The sequence below is a fragment of the Oryctolagus cuniculus genome, chromosome 20, assembly GCF_051225735.1.
Source record: "Oryctolagus cuniculus isolate XC-2025 breed Fujian yellow rabbit chromosome 20, ASM5122573v1, whole genome shotgun sequence".
NCBI lineage: Eukaryota > Metazoa > Chordata > Mammalia > Lagomorpha > Leporidae > Oryctolagus > Oryctolagus cuniculus.
The window spans coordinates 22,440,524-22,453,179 of NC_142886.1; the positions used below are offsets into that span (position 1 = coordinate 22,440,524).

A 12,656-nucleotide genomic window follows, 5' to 3' on the forward strand; every position below is an offset into this window, starting at 1 on the left:
CACCAGGAACAACCCAGCACAGCACCAGGAACAGCATCTGGCACAGATCTGACAAAGCCCAGTGTAGCATCTGGCACAGCACCAGCACAGCCTGGCACAGCATCTGGTACCAGCCCAGCACAGCCCAGCACAGCCCAGCACAGCATCTGACGCCGCCCAGCGCAGTATCCGACAGCCCCGACGCAGCCCAGAACAGCATCGGGCACAGCATCCGGCACAGCCATGGGACCCACCTGAGGTTGGCCTCAGGAAGGGACTTGGGAAGGCCCGAGTATCACCACGAGAGACTTGCTGGTGTCTGTAAAGAATTCCATTTCTTTACCAGCGTTCACTTTTATTAATTTAGGAAGGGCTGCTTAAAAAGTTAACTCTTATTCAACAACATTTTATGTCGATGTTTTTAAGAAATGTTACCTTTCTGGATGACAATGTTCTACACATATGTAGGTATGTAACTACTGTACACACACACACAGATACACAAGGGCACTTAGAAAAGTTTATGAAAAATGGAATTGAAAGAAATTTTGGTGCCATTTTGAAATCAACACTTTTTAAAATAATATGCAATTCCATGAACTGCATGTGTGTGTACACGTGTGTATGCGTGTTGTGTACACATGTATGTATTTTTGAAATAGAACACCTTGGACATGGTGTCACCTCCCAGAGTCTCAGGGCCGTGGCTCAGGACAGGAATTCTTCTCCAGAGCAGTCGGCCACCAGAGGGCCGGAAGCTCAAGCTCCCCTGCATCCGCCTTAGGCAGCTCTTGTGAAGTTCAAGTTCAGGTTTCCTGTCTTCTCCCTTTCCTTACTTATCTGACACTCATCACATCTGCAGGTGTTAGCTCCAAGAGCCAGTCAGCTCTTGGGGGTCTCGTGTGGGCCAGGCTCTCAGCCTTGGGGCATAGACTTCAGGACAGCCGAACAGCGCGACGGCTCCGCCTGTCACTCCAACAGCTGGACCTCTCCCAGGTGCTGCGGGTGGCCGGGGGCTGTGGTGGGGAGCGGCAGAGAAAATTCTGGTTCTGGAGGAGGCTGGAGTCTGTGAAGAGAGAAGGAGCGTGGGGGAGGGACAGGCAGGGTTGAAACCCCCTTGCAGGGGGCCAGCACCCTAGTTCATGTCCATATGGGTGCGGGTTCGAGTCCTGGCTGCTCCTCTTCTGATCCAGCTTCCTGCTGATGGCCTGGGAAAGCGGTAGAAGATGGCCCAAGTCCTTGGGCCCCTGCACCCACGTGGGAGACCTGGATGGAGATCCTGACTCCTGGCTTCAGACTGGCCCAGCCCTGGCCGTTGCCACCGTTTGGGGAGTGAGCCAGCAGATGAAGACCCCTCTCTCTGTCTGTAACTCTGCCTCTCAAATAAATAAAAATCATACGAGAGAGACCCTTGTAGAAGGAAGATAGGGTGTGCACACGTTACTTCTGAGTGGGCTCACACTCAGGGGGGCCTGAATCTTGCACACAGCCCAGCACAGGAGTCCGGCACTGCCGTGTGCACCCAGGGACAGGCTTAGGAATTTAAACAGAGCCCTGTGGGGCAACGACACAAAAGGACTTTGGTTTGTTTTTGTAAAGCAACATGATTTTTATGGTGCTTGTTACTAATTACTAGGGAAATGCGCTAGCTTTGGAATGACGGTGGTAGTTCTGGACAACGTTAAATATGTACAGATGTCGACTGTTTCCAAATTGCATTCTGCGTGTTTTGGGAAAGACCCGTGCTGCAGACAGAGCTCTATCAGTATCTGACACACACAAGGTCGGGAAAGTAAGGGAGGAACACACAGGATTTTGTTCTCCCTCGTATACAAAGCTAAGACGGGGTTAGTACAGAAGCCGAAACAGGAGTGCTTGCTCCATCACATATGAAATACATCGCAGAGTTCTAATAAAAACAAAAGATGGCGTTTTATTGACAAAAGAACGGTGAAACTGATGAAACAGAAGAGAACGGCCAGAAAGACAGAAACCAGGAATAGAACTTGCTAAGACCAGTGTGGTGCCGCAGGTCCCTGAGCACCGGCTTGGCTAGTGTGATACGTGGTGTTGTGCAAAGTGACCACTAGGTGGCGCGCGATACAACTCGGAGCTTACCCAATACCATATAACGACAGACTCAAGACGGATGCAAGAACTGGACATGAAAGGTTAAACTACACAGTTAATAGGAAAAACATGTAGATAATGTTGCTTTGACTAACAGTATGAAACTTAAGGGAAAACTATATTTGTTTAAGTAAAAGTTAAACATTTCTATTTAATAGGATAAGCCAGGCTATGCTGATAAAAGGAGAGATGTCTGCAATGTTTAAAACCAAAAAGGGATGGATGTTCAGAACAAGGTTCTCAAATGTCAGGAGGCATGGTGATCCCTTGGGAATGTTGCTAATAGGCAGACTTCGCTTCAGGAAGTCCCCAGTAAAGTGCTGGATTCGGCAGTTCTAGTGAGCTCCCGGCTGGGTAGCACAGGCCTACCGCATGTGGGTAACACAACTCCCCAAGCTGTTAAGAAAATGATAGAAACCTCAATAGGGAAACAAAGTTTACGAGCACATGAGTTATGGAGAGAAAACTCAAAAGACCGTCAGACATATGGAAGGATGTTCAAACTCACTGATTATCAGATAAATTCAAATTAAGACATAATTCCCCATGCGGCAGAGTGCCAAAAATCAGGAAAGCTTATGCTGGGTGTTTGGCTGAGCCACCCACATTAGAGCACCTGGGTTCAACGTCGGGTGTGGCTCCCACTCTTGCTTCCTGCTGATACAGACCCTGGGAGGCAGCGGTGCTGGCTCAGGTGGTCAGGTTCTGGCCTTCCTTGCGTGAGACCCAGATTGAGGACTCAGCTCTCAGCCCCGGCCTAGGGGCAGCTATTGTGTGCATTGAGGAGTACCCTAGTGGGTGGGAGCTCTGTCTCTCAAATAAATAAAAAGTTAAAAAAAGAAACTTAGAAAGGTTGACAATGTCAGTTATTAATACTGACATTGGGACTACAGAAAACTTCATAAAATGCTCTTGGCAGTACAGACTGGCAAAGCCATTTTGCTGACAAATCTGTTATTATTTGGTAAAATTAAATATATTCTCACCATGTGTACAGCCATTCTAATCCTGGCTAGGAATTTACAAAAAAGTTCTCACCTGGGTTCACAAGGAGACATGCTGATTTGTGAGATGTTTATTAGAATATAATTTATGGTGCAAGGAGCTGGTGTCTCTCCATAGGTCCATACCCCCAGAAGTGGAAAGAGACCCACTTTATAAAGTCCATACTGCTTATCAGTCAGAAGAAGCCAGTGCCCACCTAATCAACCTATAGACTCAATACAATGTTCATCAAAACCCCTGTTGCCTTTTTGGAAGAAATTGTCAAGCCGACCCTAAAATTCACCAGGTAATGCCAAGGATTCCAACAGCCAGTTGTGTAGGGCAGGATGGAGGGAAGGGCTTAGCAATCTGCGGAGACAGAGATGAGGAACAGAACAAGGAGGCATCGCAAGAAACAGAATACACCCCTATTGGAAAGAAGAAGTAAAACTACTTCTCTTTGCAGCTGACATGATCTTGTATATAGAAGCCCCAAATAATTGACTAAAAAACTATTGGAATTAACACATGAGTTCTGCAAAGTTATGGGACGCCAGCTCGATAGAGGAATTCAACCGTGTTTCTAAACACTTGCATGGACCACTCCCAGATAAATTAAGAACACAATTCAATTTATAATAGTATCCAGAAGAATAAGATACATAAGAAACAATTTCACTTAGTGCAAAACCTATACTCTAAAAACAATAAACACGTGGGAAGAATTAAAAGAACTCTAACCATTAAGCCTTTGTTCCATTTGGAGGGAGGTAGAGGGCTTAGTGGTTGATACAAATCATGGAAATGTAAATTAAAGCCACAAAAGTGGCCGGACAATAACAAGTGTGGAGGAACTGGAGTCTAACACATGGCAGACGGGAATGCTCAGAGGCATGGCCGTTTGGGAAGATTGTTTGGCAATTTCCTCTTAAAAAGTGAACGTAAACTCACCACGTGGTCCATCAATTCCACTCCTAGTAGTTACTCAAAAGAAGCCAAGGCGTGTGAGGCAGATTCGTAGCTGCAGGTAGCAAATCAGTGTTCACCTGGGCTGGAGGTGGGAGCAGGTATGATCACAAGCGCAACCCGGGAGGTTTGTGCTGGAATAAATATGTTAAAGTCAGATTTTCTGTGATGGTTTCACAGATGCACCCATTTCCCTAAAGGAAGTGACCTGCATACTCAGAATGGATGACTTTTGCTGTATATAAATCCTATGTCAATACAGTTGTAAAAGAAACAGTAGCAGCAAAGGAGAGAGGTGTGATGGCACAGATGAGTCAGGAACTGAAATGTGTTAGGGTCATTGAATCTCAGTGGTATGATGTTATTCCTTCTACGTTTGTATGTATTTGATACTTTTTAGAATGCAAAGTTAAAAAATAAACCAGTGTATTCTAAGAAAACTAAAAGAGCATCTTTTCTTATGTATTGATTTCTTTGAGAGGTAGAGAGAGAGGGAGGCTCCTGTTCGCTGATTCAGCAATGGCTGGGGCTGGGCCACTCTGAAGCCAGGAGTCCAGAACTCAACCCAGGTCTCCCAGGTGGGTGACTGGGAGCCAACTACTTGCTCCATCAGCTGCCACCTCCCAGGGTCTGCATTAGCAGGGAGCTGGCGTCAGGAGCCCGAGCTGGAAAGCAACCTGGCTACTACAGGGTTGTAACAGGTATCCTAACTGCCAGGCCCAACGCCTGCCCCAGCTAGGAGGGTCCTGTAGCTACAAAATTCATGTGACAGAAAGTCAGTTTAACAGTAAAAACATTCAGATAGGAATCGCACATTGGGACTAATTGCAAATTTTTTTTTTTTTTTGACAGGCAGAGTGGACAGTGAGAGAGAGAGACAGAGAGAAAGGTCTTCCTTTGCTGTTGGTTTACCCTCCAATGGCCGCTGCAGCCAGCGCACCACGCTGATCCGATGGCAGGAGCCAGGTGCTTCTCCTGGTCTCCCATGGGGTGCAGGGCCCAAGCACTTGGGCCATCCTCCACTGCACTCCCGGGCCACAGCAGAGAGCTGGCCTGGAAGAGGGGCAACCGGGACAGAATCCGGCGCCCTGACCGGGACTAGAACCCGGTGTGCCGGCGCTGCAAGGTGGAGGATTAGCTTAGTAAGCCGCAGCGCCGGCATAATTGCAAATTGAAGCTAAGCATTTGAGGTGTCTCAGTCAACTACAATGAAAAAAGAGAAATTTAAAAATTCAGCATCCCATGCCCACAGGCAGGTCTGCATTTAGTCCCCAGACACGTAACTTGGAGAGACAAATAAGAGTGTCCACTGGCTGACCCCAGCCACTCTGTGGGTTGCCTGGCAACAGGCCACCGGGGACCAGTGGCTCTTCTTCCTTGAGAGACCAAGGACCTCACGCAGTCTTGACAGCCCACAAGCTGTCCTGGTGCGGTCAGCGCTGGCTTGCCGGTCCCCTGGACAGGCAGAGCTTCGCTTCGCTCCATCTTCTTGTGCTTGGGCAGCTGCAGAGCAGCACAGGGCCAGGGGATGCAGCGGGCCCGACTCCTGGTCTCTCCTCTGGCGTAGGAGCTGGTAGGCGAGCCCGTCTCTGCTCTTCCTTCCAGAGAGTCTATGTTGTAGCTCTCCCATGCAGCATGTGGGTGCCCCTTCCGGTGATGCCAGACCAAAGCACACAGGGTCAAAGGGCTCCGTTAGGTCATCCTGGGTGTGGCAGCCACAGTTCCTGGGGGCAGGCATCCACCTGGCTGAGGGACTGTGAGTGACTGCATGCCACGGCGGGGTGGCCCTAACCTGAAAGAGGTGTTCTAAGGCTCACGGCTGCTCAGCCCATACGCTCCTTCATTTTCTGGAAGATTCTTTTGAGCTCTAAGAAGGAAGGAGGACGCCAGAGAGTCCGAGTCTTCCTAACCACTGAGGTCAGAGATTCACTGATCGGCCATGTGCCTGCTGGGGCCATGTAGCAGAGAATCGGCCACGGCACAGGAGTGGCCCGAGCTCTGGATGCCATTCCCCGTGGCCCGAAGCTCGGAGGAGTCCAGAGGAGCGTGTGTGAACCCAGAGCCGGTGATGACGGGGGTATCCGCGAGACCCCGGAGCACTGTGCCTGCCCACCCACACGGGGGAGCCTTCTCTGCACCCCTGTGATCTGGGGTTCCCCGGCCACTTCACTGTTGTCCCATGACAAGCCTGAGCCTCTTGGGGGGCCCCCAGCACCATGTCCTTGACTCAGAGTGCGCCATGTGAGTGAACCCTGACAGAGACACTGCCACCTGCCTTCCCTGTGCCCAGGAGGGGTGGGGGTGGGGAAGCATCCTGAGAGGTGGTTAACCGTCTTAGCTGATCAGTACCTCGGGTCAGAGCAGAAGGGCACAGCCAGATAAGAGTCCACGTGTGTGGCAGCGACAGAGGGGGACAGGTCAGTGAGGAGGCAGAGAGGCTGGCCACCCAAAGCTCCTCTGTGACGAGGAGTGAGACAGACTTAGAGGAGGTCTAGGCTGCTGTGGGCTCTGGGACCCCCCTGCCTGCCTGGGCTTGGAACCACATCAGTCCCAGTGCCAACCCTGGAGCCAACGACAGCAACATAGAAGACAGAGGTCCTGCTGTGGTCGTGCAGGGTAGGGAGGGGGCTGATGAGACATCCTGCGCCAGGCACGTGCTAAGCAGGGGGTTCTGGGGTGCAGTTGTCTGGGGGATTCTGGTTTCTTAAGACCTCCTTGTTCCAGGTTGCTGTCCCGGCTGGAGTGATCTTCAGGGCGGACACTGGTTTACAAGGAGGACAGTGTGATGCCCACATAGCCTCTGTTAGGCTGGGAAGGCACTGCAGTTGGAGCTAAGCCCGAGGGAGACCCTCCAGCTGTGAGGCCCAGTTCTGGGGCCTTGTGCGGGGTGAAACAGGATTAATCCTCACCATCATCGCAGGAGGTAGATGAACTTCACTTCCAGATGAGGAGCTAAGGGGCAGAGGTGTGACGAGTCCAGGCAGTGCAGGCGATGAGCAGAAGGATGTAGGTGTTCAGAAGGAGTCTCTGGTCCCACAGATGGACAGATGTGGGAAAGACACATGGACTCCATATTGCATAACGGTGCTGCCTCTCTATCTCACCTCTGCTGGTCGTCAGGAGAGCTGGGCGGTGAGTGGGGTAAGGTTCATGAAAGTACATTATGCAGTCAGATGACCTGAGTTCAAACCCTGGCCCTGCCACTTCCAGGTTGGCCCACGGCAAGTTACCCAGGTGTTCCGCAGCTCCCTCGTCCCGCTGGGCGGCTGGACTGATAATGACCTCTCGGACTGTCACGAGTCTGGAACGAGATGCACTCACCCTAGGACTGGGCATGGGACGCCCTCGGCAGATGGCGGCCGTGGGCACTGCACGTGTGCTGGTGCCGCGCGGGCACTGTGTGGCTGTAGTAAGCCGTCTGTATGCAGGCAGCAGGAGGAGGGAAGACGGGAGACAAAGCCTGCCCTCCCTTTCTGCGGGAAGCATTCCGCCACAACTTGCCTGCTTGCGTGTCGGAGGCCAGAATCCCGCCACGTGGCCCTCTAGCCACAGAGGAGGCTGGGAAATACGTGCTGGGCCTGGTTCTGATGCCAAGAAGCACATAGCGGGTGATGGAAATGACAGCCAGCAGTCTCTGCCTCGCTCTCCAGAGACACAGACGTTTGTAGAAGAGTGACGCCTGGAGACCTGCGGTGCGTCTGACTTGGCCGGCGTCGTGTCGGCTTCTGCGATCGAGAGCCATTCTCCTCGCCTCCCTTTCTGATAGAACAATCACTACCACCACCACCCCTTTTTGTTGGAACTGCGATTTTGAGAAAAGCCATTATCTTCACTGATCTTTTATCAAGCAGAGCCATGTGACCCATTCTTGGTCTACGAAGCACCAAGCGGTGTCAGGTATTTCTGGGACTCCTTGCCTTCCCGGGTAGAGGCCCACCCAGTCATTTCCTCTTCACCGTCCTGCCTCAAGCGTGAAGGAATAGGCTAAAGCTGAGGCACTAGCAGGGCACCAAAAGGGAAAAGCCCTGGAGGAGTCCTGGTCCTAAGAACCCAGAGCCTCTCGGTTGACGTTGGCCATCACCCACTTGGGCTTACTGTGGGGACTTGACCTCCAAACCCAGGTTTTAAGCCTCCACGATCGCTTTCCCTTCCAGGCAGAGGCTGCTGTCTGCACACGGCTGGGAACTTATCTCCCAGTGGAAGAGCGACAGGTGGTGTTGGGTCCCTAGGGCTCTGCGCTTGTGAATGGATTAACACCGTTATTACAGGCTCACCAGCATGCAAGTAGCTCTGTTCTAAAAGTGAGTCTGGCGCCATCTTGTGCACTCACGGGCTCCATCCTTCCTCTCCCCATCTCCCCATGCTTTCCTGCCAGGCCACCTTCAGCCACAGGATGACACAGCAGGAAGGCCCTCACTCCCGCCAAATACATTTCTGTTCCTTATAAATTCACCAGCCCATGGCATCCTCCTACATCAGCACAAAAGGGCCTAAGACAGCAGATCTAAACACTCTTGCTGATAGACGTTGTCATGGAAAGAATCAGTCACTGTCGGTTCTATCCATGGGATCAGAAGCCTGGGCCAGTAGACACTGGATGCAAATCCATCCACCTGCTCCTGCCCTGACATTGAAGGGAAGGAAAAAGCTCTAGCTGCAAAAATTGGCAAGATACAGAAGGAACGGATGAGAGTGGAATGTGGTTATTTTCATAGAAGGAGTGGCTTGATTCCTAGAAGACCTCAGTTGTAACAGAGTACACAGAATAAACGTGAAAAACCCCAGTACCCTGGACAAATGATAATTCACTCAATGTTCTATGTAGGAAGATTCAAGTATTAAAGATGCCACAATGCTGGTTAAAATAGAAATGCGAGCATTAACAGGATATTCTTGGGAACTGGGCCAGCCAGCAACAAAGTTCACCTGGAAAAACGAATGGACACTGTTGGCCCTGATACCTGCCTCCCGGTTCTGCAATGGAAGGGAAGCAGTGCAAAAAAGCCTCTCATGGGGCTCAGCCTGCAGGAGACTCACATCATCTGTGCTTCACTTGATTGACAGGCACCAGTCACCTGGCCAGCCCGAGGGCCGGGGGCTGCAAACGCGGGTCTTCCAGCAGCGACACTGCAGGGTGGAGGGGAGGGGATACATGGCCTTGCTAATTTCTCACAACGGCTGATAGGAGGCTGATTAGCATCCTATTTGAAGTTTTATTTTAAATTTTTATTTGTAAGTCAGAGAGGCAGACAGAGATCTCACATTTGCTGGTTCATTCTCCAAATGCCTGTAACACCTGAGGCTGAAGTCAGGCGCCAGGGACCCAACCGCTGGAGCCATCACCTGCTGCCTTCCAAGGTGTCTACTGACAGGGAGCCAGCGTTTGGAGCAGAGCCAGGGTTCAAAGCCAGACCTGATATGGGATGTGGGTGTCCCAAGAAGCACCTTAACCTCTATGACAAATGTCCCCCCACCCCCATTTTAGAGGCCTCCCTGAGCGAGCTTTGGGGAGGGCCACTTGCTGTCCCAGTCACAATCATTTACGGTCAGAACAAGACTGGGCTCACAGCCATCGATCCTGAGAGAGCTGTTTCCTCCACAGTCTAGGGACGGAAGGAAACTCGGAGATTACCTGGTTGTGGTGGGACTGTGAAATCCAAGCAGGCGTCTCCTGGGACCTTGCTGAGCGGCCTCACTCCAGGCCGGTGGTGGGTGGCTGAGCGAGGGACTGAGGGACTCCCTTACAGTTGAGCACCGTGAGCCCCCAGGCCCATATTCTCTCCCACTCACAGCAGAGCTGGGGTGAGACCCGGGGCAGCTTTAGTCCTTGTTCTTTCTACACCACCGCACTGCGATTCCCGGGGCTGTCCTCTGGGCGAACGCACCCCACATCTCAACCCCCACTTGGCAGGGGGTGACACCCTTCAAGGGCAGGGATAACTCACGGAAGAGGCCGGCTTCTCACCTGAGCTCCTCCCCTTCACTATAGGAAGCTTACTGCTCCTGCCTTGCTGCGCCCGCTCTGAAAAAAAAACCAGTTCTCTCTGGCTTTCCTCTCTCCCAGAATTCAGCTCACAAATTGCCCTTTCTCCCAAACCATCTCACACCTGGAACCGGTTTCTCTCTCAGCTGCTTCCTTCCAAATCTCGCCTCTCTCAGCTTCTCTTCCCCTGCCCTTCTAAGCCTTCCGGTAAATTCCTAATAAGCTTTTTCACTTTACCACCCCTGGCAGACATGAGGCAGAATCTCGCATTGGTGCAACTGTGTCCCCAGATGTCTGCTTTGGGTCCCATCTCCTGTGTCTGTCCACAACGGTCACCCTGGCCTTACACTGCTTAGTCACCTGTAGTAATTTCCTTATCTATTAATTTGCAGCTACAGGAGGGACACACACACCCTCCCTTACCTGTGACTACAGACAGTCATAACAGCCCCGGAACCACAGAGGCACTCCCCACAGCAGGTCTTGTGCCTGCTGGGAACGGCTCTCAGGGTGACAGGTGCAGGCGACGTCAACCACTAAGATGCAGAAAACAGCCCAGATGGAAGCCCCCAGCAGCTGGAGGCACTGGAGCCAGCTGCCGAAGTTCTCGTTTAGGAGAGCTGGAAAGGTAGGGGTCATTGGCAGGGACCCCGCCCCATGTTAGCAGTCCTCCGGAGACGGGTAATCCTGGTCGGCAGAGGCCAGCATCCCTTCCGTGTCATTTGGACGGAAAGAACGTCGTAACATACAAAAGAATAAATTCGGTCCCTCCAACGCGCGTTTATTTGACACCGAGAATAATAATATCCATTAGAAGTAAAATTATGGGATGTCTGGGGCCTCCGGTGCTGGATATTTGGTTATAGCCTTGTCAGGGTTTCTCTGAATTCACCTTTGTGTGTTTAAATCTCATTTTAGAGAAATACAATATAAGCCCCCATATTACCATGCAATTAAGCCATAAGAGATTCTTGATAAATGAACAGCAAACATTATAACTATGAGGGCACTGCAAAAAAAAAAAGTAATTTTATTTTGGCAAGCACAATATTGAAACTTATGAATAGCTTTTACATAATAGGCATTTTTTCATGAACTTTTGGAAGACCCCCTGGTATGCAGGGATTTCAAACTTTTTTTCTGCAACAAAATAAACTTATCCAATACTTGTGTTACTCTCCAGAACTCACAGCAAGGCTGATAGAGCGAGTCCCATTACAGACGGCTGCTCGCTCTCTGCCCGCCGAGGTCCTGAGGGCTGCAAAGCGGCCACGGCGCCAGGTCGGACATTGGTGAATTTCTTTCCGTTCAGGTCCCACATTTCCTGACTGCAGCTCATCCCGGGAAGGGGAGGAGGCTCCGAAGTTCCCTGGGAGTGGCAGTTGGAGCGCGACCCTTCTCCCAGATCAGCGGTCCCCAGGAGGTTGGCTCGGCAGTGGCTACAGAAAGATGGGGCGAGGCGGCCGTGCGGATAGCCTGCGCTGCAGCTGGAGGCCCGGGACCAGGGAGGAGGGGTGGAGGGAAAGGCGCGTGAGGACCCAACCCGCGGCCCGAAGCAGCGGCGCCTCCAGCGCATGACGGAGAGGCCCCCAACGCGGGGCGGGCTTTGAGGGCAGCAGCCAGGACCCCAGAGAACACAGCGAGGACACAGGCAGCGAGCAGGGAGTGCACCTCGGCGGCCTGCGGGCGGGCGGCAGAGGCATCCAGGGCTCGAAGAGCGGCTGCAGAGGCTGCGGTGGCTGCGGTGACCGGGCGCTGCCGGTGTGCGCTGCCTCTCCAGAGCTCCCTCTGCCGGCCTGACTGGTCTGTCTCCCCGCCAGGAGCGTCCCATGCCTGGCTCCAACATCGGCCCCAGTCAGGCAGGGTTCTCAGCGCCCACACCCAACTTAGGCCTGAGGGGAGCCTGATGCCGTGTCCACCAGCAGTCCTGCCCCGAGCTTGACCAAGACAGCTCTGGCTGAGTAGCGGGGAAGGCGAGAGCCAGGTCTTGGCGTATGACCCTGTTCTCGGCTAGATTTGGGAGATAGACACCCCCCCAACCCCCCAATCCCCCCCACCCCACCCCCACCCCCCCGCGCACGCCGTTCGCATGGGGAATTTAGGGGAGAGGTGGGACGTGCCTTCTCCTCCGCCTGGTGCTCCATGTAACATCTGCCCTCTGCGCGAAAAAAATGACCTCACCCTGCTTAAATCCTGGAGAAAGTCAGCCGGATGTCCTTGCAAGTGGAGGCAAAGTCACGGCTGGCAGGAGTGAGCTGATTTCCCGTGGTAAACTCCTGGAGCTGCGAACGCTGGGTCAGGAGTTCTGCACGGGGGAGCAGCGGCATCCTCAGCCTCACCTTTGTGATGTGGAAAGCCAAAAGACCCCTCCTTAGGATGTTAACCCCTGCCCCCAGCTGACCAGGGGTGCATGAAATGCACACACACACTTAGTGCCAGGTGCACCTGCTCCCTTCCCCAACCTGCCCTGACTTAATGAGTGTCTTCGATTTCCTCCAAAGCAAGCCCTGTTGGAGGGGGTGTTTAAGCTGGTGGCTAGGATGCCTGTGCTCCACACTGGAGAACTCGAGTTCAGATCCTGGCTCTGTCTCTGGCTCCTGACTTCGGCTTCCTC

General features: G+C 52.4%; 1 long non-coding RNA gene across 6 annotated transcripts; it reads right to left on the reverse strand.

Moving 5' to 3' along the window:
- Positions 1-320: 320 nt before the first annotated feature.
- LOC138847212 (uncharacterized) lies at positions 321-10,636 on the reverse strand. Of its 6 annotated transcripts, none has more exons than XR_016226564.1 (4): positions 10,466-10,636; positions 9,692-10,081; positions 4,045-4,193; positions 3,173-3,462 (listed from the first exon to the last, which is right to left on the reverse strand). It is a non-coding gene; the product is annotated as an uncharacterized LOC138847212 (long non-coding RNA). The 6 variants fall into 6 exon arrangements; XR_016226563.1 differs by lacking the exon at positions 10,466-10,636 and adding an exon at positions 10,167-10,404; XR_016226565.1 differs by lacking the exon at positions 10,466-10,636 and adding an exon at positions 9,097-9,186 and having other exon boundaries at positions 9,692-10,154.
- Between the last annotated feature and the right edge of the window lie 2,020 nt (positions 10,637-12,656).